Source organism: Mustela putorius, unplaced genomic scaffold (genome assembly GCF_011764305.1).
Source record: "Mustela putorius furo isolate JIRA1106 unplaced genomic scaffold, ASM1176430v1.1 tig00000224_pilon_pilon_pilon, whole genome shotgun sequence".
Classification (NCBI taxonomy): domain Eukaryota; kingdom Metazoa; phylum Chordata; class Mammalia; order Carnivora; family Mustelidae; genus Mustela; species Mustela putorius.
The window spans coordinates 10,063,412-10,078,695 of NW_025421321.1; the positions used below are offsets into that span (position 1 = coordinate 10,063,412).

The window sequence follows — 15,284 nt, forward strand, 5'->3', positions numbered from 1 at the left end:
GAGTTTTCTGCTGCTCTGGGTCAGTAGCTCCCCTTCTCCTCTACAGCTCTCCCTCCCTCTTCACCTACCCCCTCTCTCCCTCTCCCCAGACTTGCTAGTAACAAGTCTCTTCCCAAACCCCCGCTTCCTCTACAGTTCCCCAAACGCCTTTGAACCTTTGTGATGGAAGCCCATCAGAGAGAACCGCTTTCCTATTTTATGCAGTGGTCTAGTATTTCCCATGGTTTCAAAGTGCTTGTCTTGCCTGTTGGACTTGCCACGGCTCTTCTGTCACACTGCTAGGATGATGGCTCAGGGAGATCAAGTTGACTGAGGGCAAAACCCTCAGAGTGTGTGGGTGCAGATTAATCCAGAACTCTGGTCACTCTAAGGCTCTTTGTGGGTCTCCCTGGAAGATGGTGTGTGTGCTCCTACCTGTGTGCTAGTGATGTTTTTGAGAGGATGGGGGTGTGTGGCATACACAAGTGGGGCCTGGGGCAGGATGTGTTTCATGGAGTAATACAACTCTCAAAAGTGCCACCTCTTCTCATACCTGTAGCAACAAGCGAGTTTGCTCAAACGCAGCTGGAAAGAATCAGCTCTCTCCCCAGAAGGCCACACTGACTCTTGACCCTGACTCTGACTGAGGTCAGAAGCAGGAATACTGTGGCTGCACCTCCGTCCTGTTTACCTCCCATCAAGTCTAGCTCAGCAACAAGCCTGTTTGTAAACACAGATACCCACCCCCATTTCTGGGTACTTCCCTGCCCAGCTGTGATTGTTAATTTTATGTGTCAACTTGGCTAGGCCATGGTATCTAGTTTTTGGACAAACAGGAAGCTAGATATTGCTGTGAAGGCATTTTTAGATGAGATTATCATTCACAAGTGTAGACTCTGAGTAAAGCAGATTACCTTCCATAATGGGTGTGGACCTCATCCAGTCCTGGATGTCCTGGAGGTCCTCCAGGAAGAGGGAATTCTGCCAGATGACAGCTTTCAAATTTAAACAGCAACACCAGCTCTTCCCCTAGGTCTCCAGCTAGCCAGGCTGCCCTGCAGAATTTGGACCTGGCCAGGCTCCACAATCGTGTGAGCCAATTTCTGAAATCTCTCTTTCCCCTACTATCCATCCATCTATCCATTCATCCATCCATCATCTACAGAGAGATAATAGTACACACACACACACGCACACACACCCTATTGGTTCTGTTTCTCTTGGGAACCTGACAGATATGCCATTTGAGGTGACCACAGAGTCCTGAGGGATAACCCAGAGGCAGAACCAATGGCAAACTGATGAGCATTACTCTCTTCATCTGTCTGAGGTGTGACTGGACACTGGTGGTTTAAATTCTGGACAGACTGGCACAGGGTGCATCCCTAGCATCCTAATAACATTTTGCTGCATCTAAGGGCTATTGGGGTGGGACTGTACTCTCATAAATTCCCAACTGGGTGTATATCCTAGGTGTCATTTTTCACATCAAGCTTAAAGACTTAATTTATCTTAAAAGGGGTAATTTATTACTTTACTTTTCCTTCAGAGGAGACCATCAGTATCTCTCCCAGGGTTCTGAAGAATCACACCAAGTCAGTGCAATATGGGTGTTGCTCTTTGTTAAACGAGGTCTCCAGGTCTGCACGAGGAGGTGAGGGTAAGCATCTGTAAGTCCTTGTTTCTCCATTTGTAAAATGGACACAGTGATGACCGCCATCGTCGTCATTGTCATCATCATCGTCATCATCATCATCATCACCCACTGGACTACTAGGAAGCCATCTATGGAGAGAGAGAAATTGATCACAGAAATGGTCTCCCTCCTCCTCATTCTTTATTCCTTCTTCCTCCCTTTTCATTGTTTGCTTCTCAAGGGATGAATAAAGCTCCCCCAGGACTAAGCCAGGAGTTAAAAACCAATGGAGTACATCAGTTTAAGTAAAAGTGTGACACTTGTAGGCCAGTAGGTTTGAATACGCTTGTATCCATTCCCTTCCCCTCCAACTTCGCCAATGCCCCTTACAGGCTTTAGAAGAGACAGAGTGATTGTGCTAATACTGCAGCAGAGACCAAGGGAGACTAACAGGAGGTTTGGGCACTGCAGCAAGCCCAAGGTGGGGGTGGCTCTAAGGGGAATGGGGGCTCTTTGCATTTCTCAGATCACATCTTTTAGGTCAAGGGTCAAGAGACTTGAATACCTACCCCAGCTCTGAAATTAAACTTCTGTGTGAACTTGCACATGCCAGTAAACAGATCTAAGGCTTAGAGCCTTAGTTTCCTTTTTATACAACAGAGGTAATGTTACTGTTCTACACACACACACACACACACACACACAATTTTTTGATACCAACACTAAAATATCTTTTCCAGTTTTATTGATAAATAATTGACATATATCTCTGTATAAACTTAAGGCCGATAGCAGGATGGTTTGATTGACATATATTGTGAAATGATTATCACAACAGGTTTAGCTAACATCTGTCTTCTCCTATAGATTCAATGAAAAGAAAAGGAAGAAGAATAAAGGAAAACATTTTTCTATTATGATGAGAACTCTGAGGATCTACTCCCTTAACAACTTTCTTATATATCATACAGCGGTGTTTGCTACAGTCATCATGTCCTATATTGAATCCCTAGTACTTATTTATCTTATACCTAGAAGTTTGTACCTTTGACCACCTTCTTGCAATTCCCCCTCCTCCTGGTCCTCACCTCCAGTAACCACAAGTCTGATCTTGTTTTCTATGTGTTTGATTTTTTCGTGATTTTTTTTTGTTGTTGTTGTTTTTTTTAACATTCCACATAAAAGTGAGATCATACCGTATTTGTCTCTCTGACATATGTCACTTAGCACAATGCCCTCTAGGTCCAACCATATTATCAGAATTGGTAGGATTTCCTTGTGGGTTTTTTTTTTTTTTTATGGCTGAAGATAATTCCATTGTACATATATACCACATCTTCTCTGTCTATCTATTGAGGGACACTTAGGTTGTTTCCATGTCTCGGCTGTTGCAAATAATGCTGCTATGAACGTGGGACACCAACATTTTTCAAAGTGAGGTTATTAGAATCACCTGCACCAAGTTCCCTGAGGAGACTGCTAACATGCAGACTCTTGGACCTTATTCTGGGCTTTGATGAATTAGATTTTCTGGGGCCAGGAATCTACATTTTAACAAGGGACCAAGTGTCATATTTTGTTCCCATTATTCACGTTTATGTTATTCTGCTGAGAGACTGGAATTCCATCAAATTCTAGTCTCACTAGTATAGTGAACTATCGACACAGGCCACCTTTTTTTTTTTTTAATTTAAAAAATATATATCTTTATTATGTCCATGAGGGAAAAACACGTTTTAGATAATTTACTCTTTTGAGCAGAAGAATGTTGTGGTAGAGGGGCTAGGCAATGTCTCTATTTCCCCACTGTTCTTTCTATCCCCATCACTTGCAATGTGACATTGCTGTACTTTCCATCAATATGTAGTCTATTTCTTTCTCCCACAAACCTGGGCTGCTCTGTGACTTGTTTCAGCCAATAGAGGGCGGGGAAAGTGATGTGTGTTCCTTCCATTGGAGGCTGGAAGAGGTCCTGCCCCTTTCTACTCTAATAGATCCTGCCACTGCCCTGTGACCCTCCCAGGCCCACCTGAAGGGGAATGAGAGTGCACAGGAGGGAGAGTCCGGCTGCCCAGTCGTGTGGACATATGACAAGTTCATAGTTATAAAGCAGACTGCCCCCAAACAAATGAGGCAGCACAGTGAAGACCAACAGAGCTGCCTGCTGGATCCATAGGTGACCACAGAATCTCTAAGTCCAGAAGAGCTGCCTGGCTGACTTGTAGACTGTAGCCTTAAAATATGGGTCTTGGAGTGCCTGGGTGGCTCACTGGGTTGAAGCCTCTGCCATCGGCTCAGGTCATGATCCCAGGGTCCTGGGATCGAGCCCGGCTTCCAGCCCTCTGCGCAGCGGGGAGCCTGCTTTTCCCTCTCTCTGCCCACCTCTCTGACTACTTGTGATCTCTGTCTGTCAAATAAATAAATAAAATCTTTTTTAAAAATGTGGTAATTTTAGCAGGCTCTGGGGCATAAAGACTGTCCCTAGTTGTCTAATCCTGGTTCTGGCATGATTGGGGTGGTGGAAAGGGGTCCAAGTGTGAAAGCCAGGGAGGTGAAGGAGGAGGTTAAGGTGTGGGTTCTGGACTAGTCAGTTTGCATGAGAAAGGTGTAATCCTAGCTGAGACATTTTCTCTGTCTAGGAAACAGCTAACCTGGGAACGAGCAGTCCCTCCAGACTCAGCAAGGTCCCAAGATGTCCAAGCATCGGAAAAGACATGATTAGTTCAACTGTGGGTAATAGTTAAATAGACATTGTTTTAAGCCACTGAGTCTGGAGTGAGTTAGTGATGCAGCAACAGCTGATTCTTACGAATGTCCATGAGGAACAATGACAATGAGAAGGTTGCTATGAACACATTTAATAAGGACATATTTTCCAAAATTGAAACTCAGACAGGAGGAAGCAGTAGGACAGGCTGCAGTGACCACTGGCCATGGGTAACTTACTCTTGTTCTGATACAACAATTTGCTGATGATTTTCCTAATTTGATTTTTCCAGGCAATTCTGGATGGAGCTGTCTTGGCTACTTCCCCATGTGGAGCCCTACTGTCTCCTAGCCCTTTTTTCTCCCTGCAGAACGTGGAGGTAGCTTAGGCTTAAGGTTTTGTAAAACCAGTAATAAAAACACTAAGCAGTTTGCTTTCCAGAAGTTACTTCTTAGAACAATGATTGTCTAGAAGGTGGGATCTACCAACATATGTCACCCCCAATCAGGGAGTCACATGCAATAGGAAAAAAAAAAAAAAAAAGAAGCATATTTAACAATACAGAAACATTTAGCACTTTATAGTGAGAAAAAGATATTAGTTTTTGTTTTGCTGTACAACTACCCAAAGTAAAGTTCAAAAGTAATTTTTTGGCCAAAGGAAACATGCAAAAGATACAGTGATTTTCAGATGGGACCTTTCTGGACTTGAGAGTGAGGTGGGAACAGTGTGAGATTTGTGCTTTCACAAGAAGGGTTCTGGTTAATAAAAGTTTAGATGCTTCATCTTAGAGTGCTAAATGGTGCCCAGTGTCCCCATCATGGTAAGGCTTGAGTGGCCTTCCAGTGAGAACACTGGAAGTAATGGAAATACACTTAGTAATGGAAATAACCGCTTTATATGCAGCATGTGGTTTCTGTGAACCCCAGCTCTTGCCTTAGTAATATCACTGAAATGCACTGAAATCCATTGAAAATCCCTTCTGCAGATTCCTAACTAAGAACATTTCTTTCAAGGCAGGAGATTTAATGGAACATAAAGCAAATACCAAACTTGGTCAAAATTAATCAAGTCCTTTGAACATCACTGGCAGAGCTCTCTGAAAATGATGCAAATGACAAACACGTCTCTAAAGGCAAAACTCAGTTCAGTCCCTAAGTAGGGAAAAACCCAGTCCTCCACCTCCTTCTGTGTTTCTCTTTCCTGTGTGTCTCCTTTTCTACTCATGCAGAACACTCACAATACCGCTAATGCCAGATGTGTAGGGGTTTTCCTGCACATCAAGCAATTCTCTGGGACACCAGCAGGGGATCCTACAATGTGACTGGCACAATTCTGACACCATTTACATGGAGGTAGCATCACATCCTGCAGACTAAGAGCTCAATCCCACAAGACTGCTCCCACTGTGTTTCAGATGCCAATTGTAAGTAATATGTCCCCAGGTTACCCACAACTTCCATCATATTTGGTTATAAATTGGGGGTTCCCATGCATGGCCCTTCCTCAGACTTGATTAATTTGTTCACAGAGCTCAGGAAAACACTCACTTGTATCTGCCAGTTTATTAAAGGATGTAGTAAAGTATATAGCTGTACAGCCAGATGAAGAGGTACAGAGTCAGTTCTGGAAGTGTCCCCCGCATACTGCTTCTATCCCCATGGATATGGGTGTGTCATCCTCCTGGTGTGGGTATGTCCATTCACCTGGAGGCTCTCTGAACCTCCTAATATTAGGATTTTATAGAGGCTTCCTCATGTGGGCATGATCAATATTAGCTGTATTTACAGCCCTTTTCCCCTCTCTGAAAGTTTGGGGGTGAGGCTGAAAAGTCCAAGCTTCTAATCAGATCTTTCTGGTGACCAGCCTCCATCTAGGAGCCCACCCAGAGTCATCTCAGTAGAACAAAAGACACTCCTAGTGTTCCTATCACTTAGACATTTACAAGGGTTTTGGGAGCTCTGTCTGGGGAACAGAGTGGCAGGACAAGCATACGTTTAGTGTTATCCAATAGCATCTCACTCAGCTCCTAACTACTACTCTGGGACAAGAGTTAACACTGCTTCCCAACTTTTCTGCACTAGGGACTGCAGTGGCTCAGGCAGTAAAAAGTTTGTCTCTAGTTTTCTGCAACCAGCTGGGAAAGCAATGCCTAGTAGCTGCAGAGCTTCCCATTATTTACCAAAGGTTGCAGTTGAAATCCATCCCATGAACCACTGCTGAACAAGTGGCAAGGAGGTGATGAAGAGGGTATCAGGAGAAGGAAAAATAATTGCTGGAGCACAGAAGGAAAGTGTAAATGAGTTAAACTACTCTCTTGAGAGGGCGAGAGCTAGGAAGGCAGCTATCCTGTGCCTATGATTCCTGGTAGGTGTTTCCACTGACAAAAATGCCACATGCCCAAGGATGCAGCCACTGTGCTGGGTGGAGGAGGGTTGTGGGGACAGGGATGGGGCTGCTGAAACACAGAAGATATGCATATGGCACTGAGAGTCCTTGAGTCAATCAGCTGATCCTAGGGGAGCACGGTTCGTTGGGGCCTGACTGTGCTGCTATGGAAAAATCCAATTCCATGGCAATGCCTAGGGACAAAGTAGCTATGTTCCATACCAGCAGCCCTGGGGCCCCTCCCTTCTTCCTCAGCACAGCACCTCCCTTCCCTGGGCTCAGTCAGTCCAGACCCTACAGTGACGTTCAAGTGGTGTGTTTGGAGAAGCAGTGAATGAGCATCTGGTCATGAGAAAGTGAGTGTGTAAAAGTAAAAAACACATGGTGTGGCCCACTCTCCATGTCTTGCTACAGGTCAGGAGCCGACAATCTCCCTCTTCAGCACTTTCTAAACAGTTTGCCCTCTATGTTGAGTCCATTGTAAAAGTGACATCTTCCTAAACCCACATTGGTCGGGCTATTTCTAATATCTGCCAATGTCCCTTGAGTAAACTTGATACAGTTGTTTTTCTGATAGAGGGAAGAGTTGGGAGTGTTTTCCAGTCACTCCCATGAGGCCTCCTTAAGGTTGCTGACAGCCTTCTTCGAGGTGGCAAAAATGGGTGGGTGGGGAAGTGTATGGAAACTACATGAAAAAAATCTGACCTTTTGGGGCAGGCTTTTCAAAGAGTCAATTACAGTTGAAATTAGGAGATGGAAGGAAGTTAAAAGACTAGAAGCAATAGCAAGGCATGACATTCATCCAGCCTCGAGATATATATTGAGCACCACCTCGAGCCAAGCACTATTCTAGGTCTTGAGATTACAGAATCTAAATTGGAATTTGAAACTGGATTCAATGTACATAAAAACGGGCCAACGTAGATAATTGGTGTAGGGACCGAAGATATTTCCGCAGACTTTGAAGACCTCACGGGTGGGGGGCAGGGGTGGTGGTGGCTGTGGAGGTGGGGCTGGCAGTCTTTAATATGGATTTTGCCTTTGTCACTAGGGACACCCCCTCTGCCCTTGTCCTGAAGTGCCCAGAGAAAGACCTGTGCCATCTATTTTCAGAACACGAGGACATTTGGTGGGCTGCTCTGACGAATTTCCTCTGCTGTAGAAGGAGAGGGGCTGTTTATGGATTTCTGGAGGAGGGACTGTTGCCTGATTCTCTTTGCTTGCCCTACTCAGAAAAATGTTCAGATTTCTTTTTAAGGCGATACATGCAGGATCATTCTATTGCAAGCTATGCATATGTATCTGTTTAATTTTAACTCAAGCTCTTTACCAAAAAGCAAGTTCATTTACTCAGAGCCTAGACAGAAGGCTTTCCCAGTCCTGACACCTTGCTTATTTGCTACTTAAAGTCTTTTGGAAGAAAAGAACAGATTTTTGCATTTTGTTCCCTTTCTTACTTCAGAATTTTTTTTTTTTTTAAACCCACACAACTGTCCTAATTGGAAAGGATTCTTGATCTATTTCATTGCAGTCTGTTTATTTCTGGTAAGTGTCCAGAACACTTGGCCCCTACCCCTGCCAAAGCTGCTCTCCAACAACATTTCAACTTTGTTCCAGAGCAGTTGGAGTTTCACAGCAGCCCAGAACTCTCAACAGAGAGCCCCAGGTGATATGCTGGGGCATAGGTCTCCCCTCTGGGTCCTATCCTCAGCTTCCCTTTAGGCCCACCCAAGTTGCTTGTCACAATGGCATTCCTGTCTTCTCCCTTCTGCTCACCTTTCCACATAGGGAAAGGTGCTGCTGCCACACTCCGGATGCAAGCATGGAAACTGGGGGGGTTGTGGAAATCAAAATCTAATTCCGAAATCAACTAGAATCCTTGGCATATTGCACAAGCCTAGGACAATTCCAGCCTGCACAGATCTGCATTGGGTTAAGGCTGTACATGGTAAGGAGGTATCTATTAAAGGCAAGAGATCAGATTGGAACAGGGCAAAAGGTGGGGTTGTAGGAAACAGGCAAAAAAAACAAGGCATCTCCATAAACACATGTGACACAAATGAAGTCATCATCAGGAATAGCCTTAGGGATTGGTGGAGGGCTGGAAAATCCACCAAGATAATAAGCAGTTGTGATGGGGATCCTTACTATAAAGCACCAGAGAAGGACCGTAGAGCTGATTTAGAGAGGAGGTGGTGCACCAGGAGCCTGCAGATATGCTCTATTTGACCCACAAAGTGTGTGTGTACATGTACATTTGCACGTGTGTGTGTGTGTTTTCCCTTTAGTTGATGTAGCATGTTTTTGGTTGACATGTACTCTCTACTTCTCTTCACTAATGTCTATTACCATATTTCCTGCTGGAACAGTCACACAGGGGCCAGAGAGGGGGATGGAAATTGATTCAGGAAGAATGTACCTCCATCATGCCTCAAACTGCACCCTGCTGAAAGTCTCTCGGAGGACAGCACAGAAGCTTAGTATTAATTCCTCCAAATTATCCGACTTGGCAATGAGCGTAGTGGTAGTGCTTCCTTCTCCTCATGGGGATCATAGCTTCAAGGAGTTTCATATGCTATAGACTCCAAAACATATGTATGAGTTGTCAGGAGGAGAACCCTCACAGGAAGAAATACATGTGTGTCTAGGGGCCAGTGGCAGCGGGGCTTAGAAAATGCAAAAAAAAAAAAAAGAAAGAAAGAAATTGCACTTCTTGAAGGTGATCTGCTCACCTGCCCCTTGTTGCACTGGCTGGTGAAGGAACTAGAGGTTCAAGGGTTGGCCACAGAAGCCCTGTGAACCCAGCTTGATTCAGAGAAGTCGAGGAGGCAGAGTTCTATAAAGAATCACACTATTTTCAGGAAGCAGTCCGTCTCTGTGGAAACAGAGAAAGAGAAAGGTCCTTTGGGATCAAGAATTTTAGAAAGCTGCTCCTGCCCCACTCTTATTTAGAGCCTCCTGCAGAAAGCTTTTTTTGGGAAAGTCCCACCCATATACTCTATAAGTAACAAAAAAGAGAATAGAATACCTTCCACGCAAGTGTGCTGTAAGATGCAAAGAACAGAAAATTCTGTCAACAGAAGAACATGCACCAGAAAACTGCCTGGAAGAGATGAAATTATGATCAAACATTCCTCCATGAATTAGAGACAAAGCACAACCAAAAAAACCTTAGCAAAAAATGTGATCTCTAAAGGGAAACCACAAAGCACAAATGTCAGAACTCAAATACAAGAAGACAAAGCAGGGAGAGGTGATGAGATAGGAGCAGAAGAATCAGGAAAGATAGAAAAAATAAATCCATCTTCACATGACTGAAGACAAAATTGGTTGGGGCTCAGAAGGAGTGACGTCCCGGCAGCAGATGCTGTACAGGAATCAAAGGGTAGAAATATGAAATGCAACTACATGAAATAGAGACAGAAGTTTAAGACAATTAAAGGGGGCATGGCAGTGATAGCAGGAAGTCAAAAGAAAGCCAACATATGCAAAACTGGGGTCCCTGAAGAAACCAAATGATACAAGGTAACAAGTATTTTAAAATATAATTCAAAGCAGTTCTTAAAATGAAACAAGACTTCGATCTACTTATTGGGTGTCCACACCACTTCCCAGGGAAACCTGATCCAGGATAGTCACTGTATGAGACATAGCCTAGTCTAATTATTGACTTAGGGAGAGTATCGTTTGTAAAGCATAAAAAAATCAAGTTATTTACAAAGAGAAAAAAAAAAACAAACAGATGGAACTCAGACTTCACCCAATAGTATTTAACATTAGAAGAGAATGGAGAGGGGTGCCTGGGGGTCTCAGCTGGTTAAGCATCTGACTCTCGGTTTCAGCTTAGGTCATGATCTCAGGGTCCTCAGATTGAGCCCCACAAGGCTCTCCACTGGGCTTGAGCCTGCTGGAGATTATCTCCCTCTGCTCCTCCTTTTGTTTGTATGCTCTCTCTCTCTCTCTCTCTCAAATAAATAAATAAATAAAATCTCTATACAAGATAGAGAGAATGGAGAAACACTCAGAAGATATTTAAGGAAAGTGCAAACCAAGAATTTTCTATCATCCAAGCTGTTCGAGAATTATAAAGCCTATTGCAAACCATTTAAATATGCAGAAACTCCGAAAGTATTGTTTCTACGAACCTTTCTTGAGGAAACAACCAGAAAATGAACTTCATCCAACTGAGACTCAACTGCAGAAACTTTAGCCAAGAGTGTGACTGTAAGCCTTAATTATATTTAGGTTGGATCTAAAAGTAAATGTGAAGTGGGGATTGGAGTAACAAAATAGAATGTAAGTGTCGTATGCTCTGACAATGTAGAAATAATACAACTGGCAAACACCGGGAATAGGAAAGGGTAAAGATGTCATTTGGAAGCTCAGTGATGGCTTTATCAATAGAATGAAGGACACAGGGAAAAGAATTTAAAGACTCAAATAGTAGAACATACATTTTTAAGAGCCCAAAATAAAAACTAATCAAAATAATATTACTTAGTAAAGTAGGAAGTGGAGAAGAGACAGAAGGGAAGAAAATAAATATGAATTTAATTATTGTTCAAAGCAGTTTAAAAAGCAAATGACTGAGGATTTTGTCTGATAATTATATCATTAAAACAATATTATAATTCCTCTTACGTCTCACAACTTGTTTCTCTTCCCTTCTCTTGAAATCTTCTCTTCTCTTCCCCTTCCCTCCTTTCCTCTCACCTCTATTTCCCACCCTGTTCTCCCAACCCAAGGAGAAAACAAACGGACCTTATACTGAAAGATTTTAAAATACTGTATGCAGAGAGCAAAATATAGACCTTCTAACGCATATTGTTAGAATGTCTATTCTACTCAAGGCAACCTACACATTTAATGCAATCCCTATCTAAATACCAACAGCATTTTTCACAGAGCTAGAACAATCCTAAAATTTGTATGGAACCATAAAAGACCCCAAATAGGCAAAGCAATCTTAAAAAAGAAAAACAAAGCCGGAGGCATCACAATTTCAGACTTCAAGTTATATTACAAAGCTGTAGTGATCAAAACAGTTCAGTACTGACACAAAATAGACACACAGATTAATGGAACAATAGAAAACCCAGAAATGAACACACAATTATATGGTCAATTAATCTTCAAAAAAGCAGGAATGAATATCCTATGGGAAAAGGAATGTCTCTTCAACAAATGGTATTGAGAAAACTGGACAGCAACATGCATAAGAATGAAACTAGACCACTTTCTTATACCATACACAAAAATCAATGAAAAATTAAAGACTTAAATGTGAGACTTGAAAACATAAAAGTCCTAGAAAAGAACACAGTAGTAATTTCTTGGACATTGGCAATAGCAATTTATTTCTTGATATGTCTCCTGAGACAAGGGAAACAAAACCACAAAAATTCCCTACTTGAACTATATCAAAATACAAAGTTTCTGCAGAGCAAAGAAACAATCAATGAAACTAAAAACCAATCTACAGAAGATATTTGCAAATGACATATCTGATAAAGGGTTAGTATCCAAAATACATAAAGAATGTATAAAACTCAATACCCCCAAAATGAATAATCCAATTAAAAATGGGCAAAAGATGTGAAAAGGCAAATGAAGACATGCCAATGGCCAACAGACACATGAAAAGTTGTTCAGCATCACTGATCATCAGGGAAATGCAAATCAAACTTAACAATGGGCTATCACCTCACACCTGTCAGAATGGCTAAAATCAACAGCTGTTGGCCAGGATGTGGAGAAAGTGGAACAATCTTGCCATTGTTGGTGAGAATGCAAATTGAGGCAGCCACTCTGGAAAACAGTATGGAGTTTCCTCAAAAAGTTAAAAATAGAACTACCTACAATCCAGCAATCACACTACTAGGTATTTACCCCAAAATACAAAAATGTTGATTCAAAGGGATACATGCACCTTGATGTTTACAGCAGCATTTCTAGACAAAAATCCATAATAGCCAAATTATGGAAACAGCCCATATGTCCACTAGCTAATGAATTGATAAAGAAGAGGTGGAGTGTGTGTGTGTGTGTGTGTGTGTGTGTGTGTGTGTATGTATGTACCATATCTCCACTGGCTGATGAATTGATAAAGAAGAGGTGGTGTGTATGTATGTGTGTGTATATGTATGTATATTTATGCATGTATATGTATATGTATATAAATGCATGTGATACACAGATACATTCCACATATGTGTGGAATATTACTCAGCCATAAAAAGAATGAAATCTTGCCATTTGCAACAGCATGGATGGAACTAGACAGTATTACGCTAAACAAAATAAATCAGCTGGAGAAAGACAAATACCATATGATTTTAGTCATATGTAGAATTTAAGAAATAAAACAAACAAGTGAAGGGGGGGGAGAGAAAGAGGCAAACCAAGATACAGACTCTTAATCACAGGGAATGGACAGACGGTTACCAGAGGGAGGTGGGTGGGGGAAGGGCCAGATAGGTGATGGGGATTAAGGAGGGCACTTGTTTGATGAGCTTGTTATGGAAGTGTTGAATCACTACATTGTGTACCTAAAACTAATATTACACTGTATGTTAACTAGCTGGAATTTAAATAAAAACTTTAAAAAAATACAGACCTTCTACAACTTACTATAGTGCTACATCCCAATAAACCCATCATAAATTGAAAGTAATGTAAGTTGAAAATGTATTCAATGCACCTAACCTCCCAAAAATCACAGTTTAGCCCAACCTTAACATGTTTAGAAAAATTCCATCAACATAAAACTGGGCAAAATCCTTTTACAAAGCCTATTTTATAAGAAAGTATTAAATATCCACTGATAGAATACTATACTGAAAGTGAAAAACAGAATGGTTGTAAGGGTACAGAGCAGTTGGAAGGATGTTGGTTGTTGATTCTTTATGATCATGCGGCTGACGCAGGTCTGTGGCTCATGCCTCTGTCCAGCTTTGAGAGAGGATCGGACCACAAATCACCAGCCCAGACAAGAAAATCTGAAGTATGATTGCTACTGAATGTGTATCACTTTTGCAACATCTTTAATTTAAAAAACCATTAGGCCTAACCATTGTAAGTCAAAGACCATCTGTAATGTGACAGATCTAAGATCAAACTCATATCAAAAAACATAAATGGGATAAATTCAATTATTAAAATAAAGGATTTTCACCTTGTATCACAAAGCACAACAAAATCTTTTGCTGTTTAAAAATAATATTTCTCAGGGCACCTGGGTGGCTCAGTGGTTTAAAGCCTCTGCCTTCGGCTCAGGTCATGATCCTGGAGTCCTGGGATGGAGCCTCGAATGAGGCTTTCTGCTCAGTGGGGAGCCTGCTTCCCCCCCTCTCTCTGCCTGCTTCTCTGCCTACTTGTGATCTCTAAGTCTCTGTGTCAAATAAATAAATAAAATCTTTAAAAATAACAACAACAACAATATTTCTCAAAAAAATAAAAAAATAAAAGGAGGAATTTAAAAGGAAGGAAAAAACAACAACAATATTTCTCAAAAAAATAAAAAATAAAAGGAGAAATTTAAAAGAAGTCATATCTTGGGCAGTAAATAAATCATAAGGTTTGAAAATGAAAATGATGGTCATCAGGTACCAGACAAGCATAACCAAAAGAAAGCAAGTGCTGTCAGTTTACCTTCAAAGAAGAAGAAATTCAGGACAAAAACCATTAAATGAGACAAAGAATAGGATGTTATAAAGCTAGAGAATGGATTGCACAAAGAAGACAGAATAGTAAATGAATATCTGTGCATAAAACCACATGACAGCAACATTCACAAGGCAGAAATTACAGAAGATATAAGGAGAAATAGAAACACACTTGTCATAGGAAAATTTTCAGTCCTATTAATTCATGTCAGAATTAATGTCAAACAACAAAAAGAAGTCAAAACTAAGAAAGTTGATCTGATTAATATATGTCAAAATCTATATACTGAAAATGCAGAATTTACCTTCTTTTCAAAGGTCAAGGGAACACAGATGAAAACCGACCACATGACAGATGGTAACAAACATCTCAATGAACTCCCAAAAGGAAAAATAGTACAGGCAAAATCCTCTGATCATAAAATAGTTAACCTAGACACTGACAACTAAATAGAGAAATAGAAGAAGATTCTTTTATTTGAAATTTTTATAGAGGTAAACAACTCTCTCCTAAACATCTCTTAGGTCAAAGGAGAAATGCATACCAAATTGCAGAGATTTTTAGGAAATGACAATTGATAAAATGACACAACATAACCTGTGAGTTATTGCCAAAGCAGTACATATCCTTAAATGCTTGGGTTAATAAAAATAGAAAGAACAAAACAAATTATTTAAATATCTAATTCAATTTTTAAAACACTCACTCTTTTTAAACCCAATCTTCAACCTCAATTAATTATGTTAAAGTAGACTTAACTGATGTACAATCAACTGTACACATATTTAAACTGTGTAATTTGGTGAGTTGTGACATATTTAGCCACTTGTGAAACTATCACCACAATCAAGTTAATGAGCATATACATCACACCCCAAATATCCCATGCTCTCTCATAATTCCCCCTTC

The 15,284-nt window shown here is 41.2% G+C and overlaps 1 long non-coding RNA gene across 2 annotated transcripts in view; it reads right to left on the bottom strand.

The window, feature by feature from the left end:
• Positions 1-1,485: 1,485 nt before the first annotated feature.
• LOC123391387 overlaps positions 1,486-15,284 on the bottom strand; it is a 71,958-nt gene continuing 58,159 nt past the window's right edge. The window contains exons 2-3 of one of the 2 annotated variants that reach the window (XR_006606081.1): positions 9,443-9,585; positions 1,486-1,764 (exon numbers count right to left, since the gene is read on the bottom strand). This is a non-coding gene — a long non-coding RNA (uncharacterized LOC123391387). The remainder of the gene's footprint in view (positions 1,765-9,442; positions 9,586-15,284) is intronic. The other variant, XR_006606080.1, reaches the window with a different exon arrangement.